The following is a 15,774-nucleotide window of genomic DNA, read 5'->3' on the forward strand; positions in this document are numbered from 1 at the left end:
CTATGCTTCAGCTTGGTTAATTTTCCAGATTGGTATATACACTCCATATATATATTTGCACAACTTTTGCGTATATGCAATTTGGTTTGTGCTGCACATAAATCTCACATATTTAATGTGCTTTCACATTATTTTCATATTCATATTCGCATTCGCATTCGCTTATTCAGATGCAGATTCTGATTCAGATTCAGATTCGGGGCGCCGGCGTTGCACTCACTGAGCTCAGTTGCAATAAACACTCAATTAACGATTTCAAAATTAATTTTTCATAAATTCGTGTGCATTTCCTCATGTGCCACGATATTTTTAACCTGACCCCGCCTCCGCCTCCGCCATGCACTTTGCCTGGCCAAATTAACAGAAATAAAATGAAATAAATGGAAAATTTTACAGGCCAGGTCAGTGGGAGTGTGTGTGTGTGTGAGTGTGTGTGTGTGAGTGTATCTCCCCATCGTCCATTTCCCTCTGCAGTCTGTAGCCAGGCACATGGAAAATGCGTTTAATTTATGGCCATGGCCCGCATTTTGCCCTCTTCTCGTCCTTTCTCTGGGCTCCATTTGGATTCTGGCTCTGATTCTACAGCTGCTGCTGCTTCTTTTTTTGCTCCGATACTTTTTTTTTTAGAGAGAACGGAACATCGACAATTCGAGTTCATAGAGCAAGGCAACTGGCGCCACTGCAAAATGCACTTTGCTCAACAAATGAATAAAGAATTATTTACATATAGGTTGAAGTGTAAATTGGGTACATTTTGCAATTGTTCTTACTATTTTTGCAACGGTTATTAGTACAAACTATTTATCAATTCGAAGAAAAGTATATTTGAAACGTATACTTAATATTGAAAAAGCTAAAGACGTATACTTGATAACTCATTAGATATTAACTCTTAAATGTTCCATTCTTCGTAAATCAAAATGTTTCACCAACTTTACATTTTATCAATGAAATATTTAATTTCTTATAGTCGTTATTTATAGGGTTTTTGTTAATACTTTTTGAACTAAAATTCATAATATATGTTCCTTATATTGAATGAAATATTTAATTTTATATAGTAGTTATTTATAGAGTTTTTGTTAATACTTTTTACACTATAAATCGTATTATATGTTCTTTATATTGTTTCTTATTAATTAAATTGATGCGCTGTGATTTTCTTCTGGTAATTTCTTAAACGCAGTCATAACTTTAAACTTTAATCTAATAAAGTTTTATAAATGCTGTTCATTAGCTCTTCAATTCATAAATTTAAATTTTAAATCCATTGAATCCATTTTCAAACATATTCACTTAAAACATTTCCTTTCCTTTTCATTTAAGAAAGTGTTCTTATTTTTGTTTATTAGTGCTCAAAATGTACTCGTTATTTCAAATTAGCTCCATTGAATATTTTCCTAAATAATGGAGACTTATTCTCCCACTTTCTTCCCCCATTCAACTTCCAATTTAAATTTAGTCATTCTGTGCAGCATCACTGTAAAGAGTAATGTGAATGTAAACACAGCCAGGGATTGTAAACCGTAAACATTTCAACACTTAACGGCCAACTTGAACTTCACGGCGAAATATTTTCCCATTGAACATTCAGAAGCCAGACACGAGTCGAAGTCAAGTCCCAGCTCGGGGCGCCACAAATTAAAAATGCAACACAAATTGTGTTTGGCACCTGTGATCCTCTTTCTCTTCCTCTCTCTCTCTCTCTCTCCCCTCAACAGTTACACTAAAGCGGAAGTTAAAATACACTCACGAAAAAAAAATAAAAACAGAGGGAACCAAATGAAAAGGTGTTGATAAATGAGGCAAGACAGGCGAAGGTAAACGGGGAATGGGAATTGAATTAGGCAGTCGAAAAAGTATGCAAAGCTTGCCTGGGATCAAACAAAGTGTTTGCAAAATGCAACCGCTGATTTCATTGTGCCACACAGCAAACAAGACATGCAACCACACAACACTCAACTGGCGTGTTGTGGCTGCCTGGTTGCATTTTTAATTAGCACATGGCAACACTTTTGCTCTAACAGGTGCTAAATAGTTGCAGCCCTTCGCTTCATTTGCCAAAGCACGCAATTAAAGTTAGAATTTAAATTTACTTAGGCTGAGGAGATGTTTTGAAACAACAGCAACAAAACATACCCCTTAAGTGTACGCAACGTGCTGGGTATAATAATCATAATAACAGGCAAGCATCCGCATATATATTCAGCAATTTTCCACTTGATGTTGCAGTCGCAACGCAACAAAAAAATGTGTACAAAAACAATGCAACAATGCGATGCAGACACCGGTCGAAATTCCCGCTGTTGACACTGCCCCTTGTGGGACGTGTGTGGAGAGGGGTTAAGTGGCACACACACACACACACAGAGACACACACGTATACTCATCTATAGCAGCAGTCTCGCAGTCATCCACCCACAGCAACAGCAGCTGCTGCCACAGCCACAGTTGCCACTTGCCACTTGCCACATGCCCCTTGCTCCGCCTTCGATTCTGCCAGACACTCGCTGGCCATTGCCATGCGCATAATAAATAATTGCAACGGCGCGGCGTTGCACTTTCTGCAAGCAAAGCGAAAAACAACGGCAACAACAGCAGCAACAACAACAACGTTGTGTCCTGTTGCCGTGGCAAGCAGAGAATGAAGAGATTTTTATCGGCGATTCTCACTGATTTCATGGCAAATAAATCGCTCATTTTCGCTTAATTGGAAAATTATGGCTTTTGGGTCACGAACAACTCTGAGCGAAAGAGAGAGGCTATACTTAAAAGAGCGAGAGCAAGACAGAGAGAGAGAGGGAGAGAGAGCGTCACATACTCGAACACATACATAATTGCATTTGCATTTGTAGCTGAATGAACTTTTGCTGGCCATTGCTACTTTTAGATACAAAATGTTGCGCACATTTTAATTGCATTCGAAATTCTGTCAAAAATTACAACAATGTTGCCGTTTAATTAATGCATGAGTGAATTTGGTTGAATTACAAAAAAATATATGTGTATACGTAACAATTTAATATGCGACAAAGCAAATTTATACATTTTAAAAGACACTTTATTTCAAATGAAATGAAATTATTATTTTATATATGACAAAGGAATTTGTCAAATTTTAGAAAGCTGCAACTAATATTTAATTTAACAATCTCACGACATTTATTTTATATTCGACAAAGAAAACTTGTATATTTAAAAAGCTGATAAAAATAAAGAAATTTTATGATTTAATGAAATGCAAAAAAAGATTTATAAATTTGTGGTACTTAATTTTAAAAATATATATTAACAATCGGCAATAATTTGACAATTTAAAATAGATATTCGTGGCAGTTATTTATTTTATAATAAACAAAGCAAATTTATATTTCCTTAAACTATTAAATTAAGGTATTATTAGTATTTAATTGACTGGTAATGCATAAACATTCGAAAAAGATATCTACACTTTTTAAACTGCATCTAAGCATTAAAGAGAAAAATATTAATATCTTATGTGAATATAAAAATAAATACATTTACTATTTCTATATACAATATAAAATATTGTGTATATATCTCGCATGTATTTTTGTATTATTTTCTTTAGTATTTTTTTCTCATCCATTCTATTTATGTATGGGAAAAGTTCCAATTTAACATGGTGTCGTCTCAGCGATGATTTATGAACGAACCAAAAAAGCTGAAACACTCCGTTGTGTCTCTTACTCTTTCGCTCTCTCTTTCTATCTATCTCTCTGTGTCTTGCTTTCGCTCTCTCAGTCCACACTCATACATATGTGTGTTTGTGTGAGTTCTCTGGGTTTGCTTCTCATTTTCCACCACCGCCGTCGTCGTCGTCGCTGCAGCCGTTGCCATTGTCTGACTCTTCTCTGCTTTAGTCCCCTCGGTGCTCTAACCTCTTTGCCTCTTACCTCTTACCTATCAGCATCTGTTGGACGCTATCAACGTGGCGGCACTAAGCGGTGTTTTGCATCATGGCCGCCAAAAACCTTATCGCTGTTGCCACCAACCCCGTTGCTGATTTGGATTTTTGGGTCTAGCGACGGTGTCGCATTTCAATATCTCTGATTGCAGCACACACACATGTGCCAAGGCACTTGAGTCCTGCCTCAATTGGTGGCAGCAACAAAGGACCTCCAAAGAGACTTGTACTCGAGTAATATCAGAAAAATGAAGTTAACCTTTAAAACAAGTTCACTCGCACCTCTATCCAAAAAGAGACCGAGAAAGAGAAAGAGAGAGAGAGAGAGCGAATTTGTCCTGTATCCTTGTCTGTGTAAAGTCCGCAGTGCCTTGCGTGTGTGTGTGCGTGCATGTGCGACTATGATTAATTACTTTTGCATACATTTACATACAAATTTGTTGCCACATTGTCTGCCTCGAGCGCAGTCCGAGTCCTTCCCGTTATGCCACCCCTTTTCGTCGGGGTTCTTTTTTACACACACACACTTGCACACACACACACACACACACACACACAGCCCCCAGGAGGGTGGGCTGGAAATCCTGCCAGCAGGGTTAATTTCATATGAAATTTTTCATTTTGCGCAAACCAGAACGGAAGGAACTTGATTTGACAAAACTTTTTTCTCTCGTTGCGTTGCTTTTGCGTTTCGTTTCACTTTTTTTTTGGTCGTAATTTTTACTCGCTGGCCACTCTGATTTTTATGCCTCGGGCCATGTTAATTGCATTTAAATATTTTATAAAATTTGCGTAAAACCAAAATGAGAGCAAATGGCTTGACAGCACGGCATTGTAATTGGTTATATGAAATGGGCGTAGCAAGATGAATGTGTTGTTTTTGGCACTCCTCTCTACTCAATGAGGCATAATTTATGGATTACGTTTTATTTGTGAAGAGTAGATGAAAAAATAACAGAAATTAATTTTCAAATATTTTGATAATTTATTAAGTTTAACACCTCATAATAATATCTCAATTTTTGAATAGTTTTTGTAACTCATTCTACTATCAAATGTGTGGTAAATAGCAGCTAAAAAAAAAACAGCACCAGAACAATTTTCAAATTTAGACAATTTATTACGTTATAAAGCTGACAATATTATATTAACTTCTGCTAAAACTTTTTGTAATTTTTATAGGTATCAAAAGATTTGTTGAATAATGGCTGAAATATATCGTCAAAGAATTTCAAATTAACTTAAAAAAGGAAGAAATTTTATAATTTTACTATTCCAACTCTTCGTATTTTTGTATGTTATATTATCATCAAAAGCAGATACAATATGACACCATAGAGTTTTTAAAATCTAAATATTTTGTAAAGATCCAATCTTTACTATATTGTTTTAACTTTTTCAATACAATTTATAACATAGTTTAATGTCATAAGCTTTAAAAGAAAACTATTGTAAAATGGAAGCCGCAATTTGTCTTAATTATATTCCGAATAGTTCTTCATTCTCATCTGCCAGATTTTTCATTTTCATATGATTCACATTGCAGTAATTCAAACTATAATTTTTTAACAGAGATAAACGTATATAGGAAAAAGTTTCTTTACATATGCATGGTAAACGGGAAAGCGGAAAAAACTAATTTCAGTAATTATAAACTCATATAAATGGTTACATCAAAAATCTCTGTTTTGTGCTGCCTTTAAATTAACACGATTTTTCCACTTTGCTACCCTGCTGAGTTGTGTGTGGAAAAGGATACACACAGGACACACACGTGTCGCAGGCTGAAAAGGGTTCAAATTTCAGGTCTGGGGACTGTCTCTTGGCTGCAGGCATACCAACAGATTGGAGAAGGGAGTGGAGAGTGGAGTTTGAAACCTCCTGCGGCTGTGGCTAGTCCTTGCAATGGCTCGTAACTCCTGTGCAGCAAGCAGTTTTCCCAGTTTCAGCTCCATCTCCCGGTTCCAGCTGTTGTTGTTGCTGTTTTATATAATAAATGAGCTTGGTGGGTTAAAGGCGTATTTCTGTCTAGTAAATTAGCAAAATACACGCAGAAGCGACACTCACACACACACACCAGGTTGTGCCACACCCCTTTTTGAGTGCGGCATTCGCCTCCCCTGGAGCGATGAGTCTCTAATGGGCTGCCGTGTGTACTGATTGAGTTCAGCAAATTGGGAGCAGGGCAGTCTACAGCTCATGCAACGAGCCAAACCCACCTTCTACTTCTCTTAAACTGTGTGTGTGTCTATGTGTGTGAGTGTATGTGTGTGTTTGGGGTTCCCAGTTGTCGGCTTGTTAAGTTTAAATAATGCTTTTTGCCATTTCCTCTATGCCAAGGTCATTCAAAATTCAAACCAAGTGCGCTTACATTCACATTCAAAACATTCACTCACACAAACACACACTAAAACATAAACTTGTGTGCGCCCCCATTGTTGCCCCCTAAGTTCAACTGGAGTATTTGGAAAGTCTGTCAGACATTGTCTGCAAATTTCTGGCGCGTCATAAGTTGAAGTTAAATGAACTAACTTCATTCACCAGTTTCAACTGAAGTCCAATTCCAACACCTACACACAGACACTCACACACACACATACATTTTCACCCACACACTCGCAGAAGGGAGCACAGGCGACATTCGCACAGCTGTCGCACTTGCAATTTATGGCAATTCCAAGACTCAATTGAAGCCGTTGTAGAAATGGAAAATGCTCGAAGCGAAGCCTATAAATAAATTTCAGATTCGTAAGAATCTTTTTGCAGTTGTGAACTTTAAATAAATGCGTATTATTTTCTTACTTTGAATATGTGACATACAAAAAAAAAAGATAAAATACTAATATGAGTGGCCGAATTATTTTTAAAAGCCTTGAAGGATACAAAGATATAAACATGGTTCTTTTTATTTTGTAAAAGATTATTTCTAAACTAAGAATAGCCTTCAGATCTTGTAAGTTTAAATTTGATGTGCATTTTTTTATATAAAGTTAAGAAGTAGAAAAATAGATCACTAAATAACATTTGTTAATGCTCTAAAAACATTTGTAAGTATTTTATTTCTTGTTAACTTAGTATCTTTATTTTGGAAAATGAAATATGCTTTGAATAATTAAATTAATTTATCAAATAGAACAAACTTAACGCTTCAGTATGGAACAATTTAATGTCACTCATTGTTATTCAATACTTTTCCATAAGTTAAATATGTTCACCAATATTTTATTTAATATTAGAAAATCAAATATACTTTACAAATTGAATACATTTATCAAGTAGAATAAGCTTAAAGCTTCAGTTAGCAATCGTTTAATGACACTGATTATATTTTCAGTATTTTTCCATAACAGTATTTTATTATACTATAAATACAATCAAAAATCGCTGTTTAGTATTTATGCCCTTACTAACTGATTGAATACTAGTGCTTTATTCATATTAGTATTAAAGCTTAACTCTTGTTTTTGTCTTTAATATATATATCAGATAATATACATAGATTTCTATATATATGTATATGTATAAGGTATTTAGGACAAGCTGACCTTGATAAGTGAGGCGGATAAACTATCTGCACTAATGATCCCTTTTCGAAGAGAGAAGAGAGAACCATTGGCACGACAAGCTCGCCACTTTGAAGGGCATAAATCAAGATGGTCACAATGATAGGGAATATGTCAGTTTGATATGATCCCACGTTAATGTTGTTCGCTGTTCGACTTCAGCTTCGGCTAGCCACATAACGGCAATCACTCACGCACTCACACGTTTCGCGGTGAATGCTGCCATTGTTGCTCAGGTCGACTTATGAATTTAGATTAGATGTGGGCATCAAGATATAACACTATAGTACTTATAGTACACACAGCCACGAATCCATTTTGCGAGTGTCAAGTTCGCGTCTCTCGTCGTGTCGTTCACAATTTTTCGCTATTGGTATTGCTGGCCATGAGCAGGCGGCGCTCCATTGTGAACAATGTTTGTTTTTCTTGTTGCTCTTGTTGTTGTTGTTGTTGTTGGCCATGTAAAGTAATCACTTACAGTTACACATACTTGTAGACGGCATCAGCGTTTAGCCAATATTTCGTTTTGGCCAGGGGCAAAAGCTACAAAAGCTTTTCATCTCGCCCGCTTCGCATGGAGCATGGAGCGAGCGGTAATTCTTATCGCGATCTCGTCGACGACGACGAACTGGACACGATGGAGATTCATGGCATGGCATGGCTCGGCATGGAAACAGTCTGGGCAAACTCTCGGGTCTCTCCGCTCATAGTCACATCATGTCCGACAAGCTAGAAAAGCAACAACAAAAAAAAAATTGAAGTCAAGTTTGACGTGTGATGTGTGATGTGCTGCTCGCTGCTGTCTGCCACAGTCAAAGCCAAAGCCAAAGCCATGGAGTTGGCTTCGGGGTCGGGGCTGAGCATTGGCGCTTAGACAACAAAAGCTGCGACCTTACCGACACATCGTTCATTTTAATTTGTACAATAACTCAGCCAAAGGCGAAAACCAACAGAGAAACAAACAAAAAAAAAAAAATAACAAATTACTTATATATATAAATTTCTGTTTGGTTTTTTTTTTCGGTTCTTTTTTTTTGCAAAAAATGACAAAAAAATAATTACGACAACGACGACGACGGGTAAAACAGAACCGAAACGCGCAGAGGTTAATTTAAATTTCAAGTCACACCAGTCACAGCAAAAGTACACGAGTTTTGTTGCGTCTCTCTGTGTTGTGCCACACCCCACCGCCCCTGCCGCAGCCCCGCCCACAGAGACCACACTTTCAGATAGTGTCACTAAAAATGACTTACAGGTAGAGTACAGAGTAGTAGTAGCTCCATGTTGGGCCAAAACATCTTTCGGCTTCTCGCCTGCAATTCATCAAAATGCAAATCTCGTTGGCCAACAACTCTTTGGGACACACTCGACTTGACCAAAAAATTGAAGTACGTCGAGTAACCGGCTCGTGATGCGTAGCACTTGGTTCGAGGATTGTCAGCCAACTCCCCCCTCCCGCTTCGTTTTATTCATTGCCCCATCTTGAGTCCATTGTCAATGCCCTGACTTGCTGCTGCCGCTTCTGCTGCTGCTGCTGATGATGATGATGATGATTATTGTTTATTAAGTGTCGGCGCGACCATAAAATTAAAGGGAAGTTCATTTTTATTGCCTTACATTTTGCGTCGGTTTCTGTTTCGGTTTCAGTTTTGTTGTCTCTGTTTTTCTGTTTGCATTGTCTTGTATTTTATTTTTGTACATATTTTTTTTTATTTTTTATCATTTATCTCAGATGATTTTGTGTGGTCTCGCTACAACAAATTTTTGAACGCTCACGAGTTGTAGTATGTATTTATTTTAGCATCTAGGAAATTATTCATTTGCATGCTGATATATTTTGTGAGCAAGATTTTGAGTCGGCATTTGTTTATTCATAATTTCGTTGTGAATTTATCTTATTCTTGTTAAGAATTAAAAATTGCATTGAAGTTGAGTAATTTATTATCTAAATTCGTTGATTTATCGTGTTTATAATTATGCGGAATAAAATTACGCAGCCAAAAGAAAATGAATTATCAATTAACTCTATGTAAGAGAATTATTTTTTGTGGGTATCTTCACGTCGATCAATTTGCTATTAAAAAACATACTTTGTAACAAGGTCTTCCGACTCTTAACTAATTCAAAATCCTTGGGTTAATTTCGTTTAAATTTCCTAACTCCGAAAAAGGACATTTCACCAAACGCCAAAAGCCGGCAGCGGCCAAATATTGTACTACTTTATAAGTGAAAGCTTTTCGAAAGAAGCACAAAGTGAATGTCCTATTTCACTCGTTGCTTGCAAAGGATAATAAAGAGTGCTTGCGAAAACTGCCGCTAGATGGCGCTTTACGTTATGACGACGCCATCTAGCGTTGAGTGCCCGCAACAACAGTCCAGTGGCTCTCAAAATACGCGTCGATAAAAGACGAAACAACACAAAGCCAACACAATTTGACTTGACTCGATTCTCTATTTATAAACATTGCAAAAAAGCAAAAAAAAAAATACTATGGAGGGCTGCGACTGCGCATGCAAATGCGACTGATTAGCGGTTTCACGCTGTGCATACGATAAATCAAAACAGCGCAGAGCCAAATGAAACGGGCGGCCACCCAGAAGCTGAAGAGTGCCAATTAATTAGGTATTTTAGGCACACAGTGCGAGTTAAGCGCCCAAAAACTATTTTCGCCTTTAATTTTACGATTGAAGCTTTTTACGGGTTTTACGACTCGCGGCCATAAATTGCCTCTGGCCAGGCCGCCCAGCTGAATACGACAAAAATATTTATGGATGTTTTGATGTGAGCGTGAGCTGCTTTGAAATCTTTCTGCAGCCCCAATCCCAATCCCAATCCATCAGGCCAATGGAGTCTCCGTTTATCAAATTACGCAGCAAACGTTGCTGCAAATATTTTCGCGCTTCTCCCATCATTTGTGCGCACAAAGACAAACAACACATCAACAAATCAACAAATCGACAAAGTGGCAAAGAGACAAACAGTCAAGTGAAATAGGCAAATATGCATATGAATTTGGATACTATTTTGCGCCTAGGTGGGCCAACTCACCATGGATTGACGCCTGGCATTCCAAGGGTATATTCGGACTCGGATTCTCGTATTCGTAGACGTATTCGTATTCGTATTCGACGTATACGTGCCCTGGAGCATGTCCGATGTTGAGCGCGTGTGGATTTCTAATGGGAATTTATTGGCATTTGTGTGCTGATTGAAATCACTTTCTTTTTCGACCACTCACAAATCGATGATTGTGATCGACAAGTTCATGAGCTGAAGATTTGTCAAAATTTATATATATTTTTCAAATTTTGGACATAAATCAAATGTTAATAACATTTAAAACAAAGTAAAAAAATTTAATTTTTAAATTAAAGCAAGTAAGAAAGCTATAGTCGAGAGTGCTTGACTGTGAACCGCACTATTTTAAAACATACCAGCATAGTATATTAACTACAAAAATACTGAAATTATTTATGCATTTAAAATATACCATAGAGTGCAAAATATACCAGGTTGTCAGCCAAATATACCATTATAGTATATTAACTGCAAAAATACTGAAAATATTCCAAATGCTATTGTTTTGTATTTTGATATTGTATTACATTTTAAATATTAGGTTGTTTGGTAATGACATACCAGTTTGTTTTATTGATTTTCGACGACGATTTTAACATAGTTAGCATGGTCCGATTTAAGTGCTATATGTACCGTTGCCTTCGATGATTTTCTGCCATTTTGATGGTAACTTGTATATGCCTCTCCTAAAGAAGTCCTTGTCCCTACTGGCAAAAAAACTCGGCGATTCGATTTTCACAATCCTCCCTTGAACTCAATTATATACCATAGAGTGCAAAATATACCAGATTGCCAGTCAACTCAACTAACAAAAGTATTCTTTAATAACACGGGTATAAAAATAAAGTTACATTCAAAGAAATGTAATACAGTAAATAAAAGTTCTACTACAATTAATGCTAGACTAAACTCTTTGAAAGTTCTTCTCACAAATGTGCAGCTCATACAATGTTTTTGCCTTCCGCATCCGCATCTCGATTCGGGGCGAACCATTCACGATCAGTTTGCAATTAACAGACCCCAAAAGCGATGCCAATGATTGTGGCAGGCTGTGGCCATTGTTAGGCCATGGCCTGGTCGACTTCGAGTTAAAGTTCGAATTCTGTGTCTAAACCAAGTGCATACATGTGTCACTCCGAGCAGACTTTTTGTGCAGCGGCTGTCGCTTTCATATTCCTCGTATACTTTGTAGCAACACAAAAAGAGGAAACCTTTGAATTTTTGCACAGCAAATGCATTGAAATCGCATTATTAACGCCTTGCAAAGAGTCTCGGCTCGATGGCTGGCTGGCTGTTCGCCTTACCAAATTGGCAGCAACTCGCAAGTCGAGTCGAGTCGAGTTGACTCCAAGACGGGTGTGAAAATAATCTGTTTAACGAGGGAGTCTTACAAAAGACCCAATGCAACCAACACACCAAAGTGGCGAAAGATGCCGCCAGCAAGCAAGCAAGCACTTTTGCCTCTGCCTCAGCTTCTGCTTCTGCTGTCCACTGCCAATGGCAACAAACAACAAACGAGCAACAATAATGACATTTGGCGCAAATGAATGAGAAGCGCGCTCAAATTTCCACCACAGCCACTCTGCCTCAGACTCTGCCGCAAAAGGATATGACAGCGGCCAACCTGACAGTACCATTGGCAGCAAACAGTCGGATATTGGCATTGGCAGCCGAGGCATGAGGCAGGAAGGAGCAGGGTGCAATTTCATGTGCCCCATGAGTTACAACACGGGTTGCATTGCAGCCTGGGTCCATATGCCAACTGGGCGCTGACATTAAAAGGTGGGAAAATGTCAACAGTTTTACAAAAAGAAATCTTTTTGCTTATCGAAGCGGGTGTAAACAGAAAAACAGACTTAAATCGATATCAAAATAATTGCGGCGATAATAGCGAAGTTTCTGAAAAAGCTCATGAGAAAGTTTAAGCAGCAGTCAAGCTCTATTCGAAGGCTAAACATATCTAATATCTTCTTTAGAAAATTGATAATGAAATGCATTGAAAATTGCAAAGGCCAAAACAGAGAATTTCAGAATTAAATAATGTATCGAAATACACTTTTATAGCTTATTAGATTAAAATCATTTATTCTAAGAATCACAATTTAACATAAATTAAAAATTCGAATTACTACCATTTGGCCTTAAATTTTTTGCTGAAAAGCAATAGTTGAACAATGAATAAATTCATTTGTGGTCATTTAGATCTCAATATATTGTTTTATATAAATTCAAAGTACAACAAATAAAAAGAAAATAATTTTACAATTGTTTAGCTCCAAGAAAACACGCTTAATTAATTAATCGTAAATCATAAATAAATATATCAATGTAAAGCAATATAATCAACAATAATTGGGAATTAAATTCTGCTTATTCTTTATTTTACTTAATTTCCAAGGCAGCATTTTTATTCATATGCTACCACTCGAATTTATGAAATGATTCATCTTATCGTGCTGAGCATCTCTGCAGAACTTCAAAGAACTGCCGCTAGAGGGAGATTTCGGCATTTGCATGTTGCGCATGTTTTATTTCGGTTCGTTTCTTAGTTTAAGGGAAATTCGTGTTGCTGCCTTCAAACTGAAAACTAAATCAATTTCCTTTTTGCATTTGCAGATTTCATTTTGGATAGCTGCAATAAAAAATTGGATTAGCTGAATTGTGAGCATCGTTTTATGGATAGCAAAGCGGCAATAACAAATAAGGTAAGCAGAAAATTGCCTCAAATTGAGATACTACACACACTAGACACACTCGGGGCACTCGTAATTCGATTAAGGCGATTACAAGTCACAGTGGTGCAAGCATCACGTACATATGTTCATTGCATGCCCCACTGTGGCACTTTGGCAGTCACTTGACATCGGCATTGGCATCCTTCTGCCTGCGCGGCCTATTAATCCTAAGTGCTTCCTGTGATTTTATGCAAATTGAACATATCGCCGTGCAACACACAACCAGCTTGGCTCCCATTCTCCCCTCTGCTCCTCTCTCGCTGACCATGCTGACAAAGGGGTCGCGCATTCAATGTACAAATGACAGTTGACTGTGACATAAAACAGCGGCTTAAAGCGCTTGTTGCTGCGCTTGGCCAAAAGAAGACGTTAAGTTAAGCAGCAGTTACATGCCACAAAAGCGAACAACACGACAATTTTCCGTCGACAAAAGACATTTTCATTTATTCATTGATAATGTTTTAAGGCCCTTAAACAACAACATTGCGAACGACCAGAACAACAGCAACAACAACAACAACAACAATATATGGGAAGCAATGAGAAGCGAAAAACATGCGACAAAACAACATAATTTAAATTTTGCGCATGCATCAGGCACAGCCACAAGCAACAAGCAGCAACGAGCAACCTCGCTACGGTTGCAACATGTTGCTGCAACACGCCAGTCAGACAGCCAGCCAGCGAAACACAGTCGCATCGTAATCCGGTAGCTCAGTTCGGTGCTGCGTTTCGAGTCCATTCGATTTGCTTTGAATGAAAATGAAATTATCGCATTATTAACTATGAGCCACAGCCAACAGTCTGCTCTGCCCCTGCGGCAACCAGTGGGTGGAGGTGAACGTGGAGAGTGGGAGAGGCAGCCAGATGCAGATGCAGACAGAGTCTTGTTAGCCTGGCCAACTCTTAGAACCCGCCTGCTTCAGCTCCGGCATATTTAACAATAAAATGAATTGTTAATTCTCTTGCACTTTTTCCGCAAACTTGTTGTTGTTGTTGTTGTTGCTGTTGTTGGGGGCTGGTGAGTGGACATGCTTGTGGATGGTCTGCGCGAGCAGTTGTAATGCGCAAGTGCCTTTATCTGTGGCACAATCGCGCGCTCAGCTGCGCCGCTGAAGCACTAAGAAACAGTGCAGCAACTGTGGCATCTGCACAGTGGGTGATGCAGACAACATTGTGCTTAGAATTTCGCATATAACAGAAAAAAATTAGTAAGAAAATTGATTAGCATATTTTACAAATCAATGGTTTTATTTATAACATGTTTTTACAATTAATATTCTAATAATTGCCTTTGAAAAATTTGTATTAATTACAATAATATCTTCTGAGCAATTTTTATAATTATAAGTCAAAAGTTATGTCTACAAAATTGTTTCCCAAACTTTACTATTAAACCAAGTGTTTACATTCAATAAACGCTTAAATTTGGAATCGATTTTTAATGAATATTTATTTATTTCCATACATTAGTATTAAATTTATAAAAACGTAAAAAAACAGTTATTTACTCTTATATATTACAATTGCTTATATAAATTAGTTCATTATGTATAAAGAACACATTATTTTGCTTTCATTTTCATTAAAATTAGAAAATGTCCACACTTTATTTATTTTATTTTGTTTAAGTTCTGATGGAAGTTCACATGAGTCTTTGAAATGTTTCTAAAATCAACTCATTATTTTACTGATTAATATTTACTAACAAATTATTTTGCGCGACCAAATCTTGCTATTGACTTTTTATATATATTGACTTTTTTACAACCAATGTTATTTTGATTACTCATTTTCAACTTCGCATCCATTGTACACCTTCAAACATTGTCTGGGTGCACTTCTGGCGGTCTGTTAAAGCAAAATGCCGAACTTGTTTTGGGCCAAAAAACGAATGGCCAGAACAATTGTTAACGCGTCCGCCTCAGTCGGCAAGTTGTCCATTCACAATGCCTCTCAGCCTCAGTCGCAGTCTCAGCCTCAGTCTGAGGCCAGGGTCTGCTCTTGGTCTAAAGCTGAAGCGAAGCTGTTTGTTGGCCACATTAACGCTGAGGCCTTTGGGCCATTCTTTTTTATATTTTTTTGGTGTCTTGTGGTGCGCAGCGTCTTTTGCCGAAGTTGCTGGCGGTGCGCAAATGTCTTGTTCCATAGAATTTGAAACGGAAACATCGAACACTTTGTTTTGGTTCTTGTTTCACATTTTACTTCTTTTTTTCAGTTGTTGTTATTGTTGGGAAGTCGTTGTTATTTTAGTTGTTGTTGTTGCTGCCGATCGTTTTGCTCAAGCTTCGCGTTTGTAAGCGCGCGCATGCGTAGCACTCGCATTTTGGTCAGTCACGCAACATGGATAGGAGCTGCGACTGTGTCTCGGATTGGGATTGGGTTTGGGTTTGGGTTTGGCGCTTATCCAGTGCACGTTAGCCTCAGCGACTTTAGTCAAAATTAACAAGGCTCAAAACACAGTTTCGA

The 15,774-nt window shown here is 37.6% G+C and overlaps 1 protein-coding gene and 1 long non-coding RNA gene across 7 annotated transcripts in view; one reads left to right on the top strand and one right to left on the bottom strand.

Moving 5' to 3' along the window:
* The window catches only part of LOC132787278 (homeotic protein antennapedia), a 121,769-nt gene that overhangs the window by 20,192 nt on the left and 85,803 nt on the right, over nt 1-15,774 (top strand). For 3 of the 4 annotated variants that reach the window (XM_060794220.1, XM_060794217.1, XM_060794216.1), the window contains exon 2: nt 13,187-13,275. The gene's annotated coding sequence lies outside the window, so the exon portion shown is untranslated. Of the gene's footprint in view, nt 1-12,977; nt 13,107-13,186; nt 13,276-15,774 lie in introns of those variants that run through there. The other variant, XM_060794219.1, reaches the window with a different exon arrangement.
* Nucleotides 7,468-10,754, bottom strand: LOC132786332 (uncharacterized). 3 transcript variants are annotated; one of them, XR_009632432.1, is made up of 3 exons: nt 10,541-10,754; nt 8,745-9,022; nt 7,468-8,220 (listed from the first exon to the last, which is right to left on the bottom strand). It is a non-coding gene; the product is annotated as an uncharacterized LOC132786332 (long non-coding RNA). The 3 variants fall into 3 exon arrangements; XR_009632431.1 differs by having other exon boundaries at nt 8,745-9,025; XR_009632433.1 differs by lacking the exon at nt 10,541-10,754 and adding an exon at nt 9,109-9,262 and having other exon boundaries at nt 8,745-9,013.

The sequence above is a fragment of the Drosophila nasuta genome, chromosome 2R (genome assembly GCF_023558535.2).
Source record: "Drosophila nasuta strain 15112-1781.00 chromosome 2R, ASM2355853v1, whole genome shotgun sequence".
In the NCBI taxonomy this organism is placed as follows: domain Eukaryota; kingdom Metazoa; phylum Arthropoda; class Insecta; order Diptera; family Drosophilidae; genus Drosophila; species Drosophila nasuta.